Below are 1,970 nucleotides of genomic sequence, written 5' to 3' on the forward strand. Positions count from 1 at the left end.
GAGGGAGGGAGGGAGGGAGGGAGGAAGGAAGGAAGAAAGAAAGAGAGAAAGAAAAAGGTGATAGTGGAACTTTGAAACTCAGTCTTCTGACTCTGGGGTTTTGCCAAGAATCAGTGGCTGCGAGGGACCAAAACCAGAGGCAGAGGTAGAAAAGTAAACATTAAGTAGGCAGGAACTCTATGCCGTGTAGTTTAGAGTCATACATCCTCACACGTCTGTTAGTGTGAAGAAGTGTGACAGTACTTCTCAAACTTTTATATCAATGTGTCCTCATGGCAGAAGGAAGCCTTTCTGTTAAATCTGGGAATTTATCAGAAAGAAGACAACCCAAGCCTCATTTCAGAGAGAAGTCTGGTATACTGTTAGAAACCTATGTGACTGTCATCCCTAAATACCTTAATGTTTTTTCTCTTGATTTCAGGAGAATCAACAGAAACTGATGCTTCAGAAAGATGTCCCACATTTATCCTGTGGCACTCAAAGTACCCCAGGTTCAGATAATATGAGGAAGATTCAAGCTGTCAAGTTCAGTTTCCCAAGATCTATTCCACAGAAGATGAGCAAATCTCACTTCAGAGACCACTGAATGAAGGGCAGTCTGGTCCCAGAACCATGGAGAATCAGAATATGAGGTGGAGAACTCAGAAAAAAAGTGTTGAAATCTCTCTGGAAAGTAGAAGCCTGGGAGAAAACCAAACCAAACACATTCCCCCTTTGCCACCCAGAGATAATGTCAATATTTTGAGCTCACGGGGGAAGTGTAGGCTTTCCCCACTGTCAATGTCTATATGAAGGGAGTAAGGCAGCCTGAAACCTCTTGCTCCTAGGTCCCATAGTCTCCATTCCCCTTCCAGCTGGAAATTTGTGCTGTGACCAGAGGAACCAGAAATGGGGTGACAGTGCTTAGGGGACTGTGTCATAAGATCAGTGGCTGGTCTTGCAGTAATGACAGTTCCTAGGCAGACTGTGACATCACTACATTCCACTCCTCCAGGTCGGGGGGAGGGACCACATCAGTGTGATGTCTGAGTCGCCACTCCACAATGGGGGAGGGAAACACAGGGTTGGGACCCAGGTCCTTGGAGACACCAGCACAAAGAGCCAAGGGAGGTCGACCTTGAGGCAGCAGGACTGGACAGTAAAGTCCGCAGCAGAGAGCCCCAAGAGTCACCAGCCCGAAGTCACCCAGGGACAACTGACAAGGGTGGGGCCTGCGGCTGGGGGGCTCAGGTCCTTGGAGACGCGAGCCCAAAGAGCCTAGGGAGGTCTAGCTTGGGGCAGCAGGAGGTGAGGGCCCCGTAACGGAGCAGGGAACCCCAGGAGTCACCTGCCCAAAGTCAACCTGGGGTGATTGGCAAGGGCAGGGACTGGGTTGCTTGCTGAAGGGGCAGGGCTGACTGACAAGACTTTGGTGGGGGGACCCCAGAGGCGCCTGTGTTGTGGGGCCCAGTCCGGTGTGTCTCAGGAGTGGTATGGACTCTGGCAGTGGTCTTGTCATCAGAGGGGATCTGTGGCTGGGTTGGGGGATCGTGACCTGGTGCGTTTTTACCTTTTCCTTTGCTGCGGCCAATTTGTTCAGTCAAGTTTCTTCTGCCATCGCGGGGTGGGGAGGGAGGTGGGGTTGGGGCCACGTCAGCGAAATCCCAGTGAGCACTGATCAACACCTCCAGTTGCCTACTGGGCAGCTGTGCGACTGAGCCAGAGAAGGCATAACCAGGGCTCCAGTAGAATGCAGAATGGGGGTGTGGCCTTAATGCTACAAGCCCATTGGTCAGTGAGAAAGATGAAGGGGAAAGGGGCGTGGCCAGGCAGTAGTATGTACAGAGAGACTTGTGGCATCACAAGGAAAGCTGCTCAGGCAACCGCTGTCCCCGCCCACTCTGAGAGAATGGAGGGGCGGCCCAGTCTGGGAGAGGGGAGGGGCCGGCTTTTGCTTTAAAAGCTTCAAAACTTTAAAAAATATATGTGTG

Source organism: Mandrillus leucophaeus, unplaced genomic scaffold, assembly GCF_000951045.1.
Source record: "Mandrillus leucophaeus isolate KB7577 unplaced genomic scaffold, Mleu.le_1.0 Scaffold91, whole genome shotgun sequence".
Taxonomy (NCBI): domain Eukaryota; kingdom Metazoa; phylum Chordata; class Mammalia; order Primates; family Cercopithecidae; genus Mandrillus; species Mandrillus leucophaeus.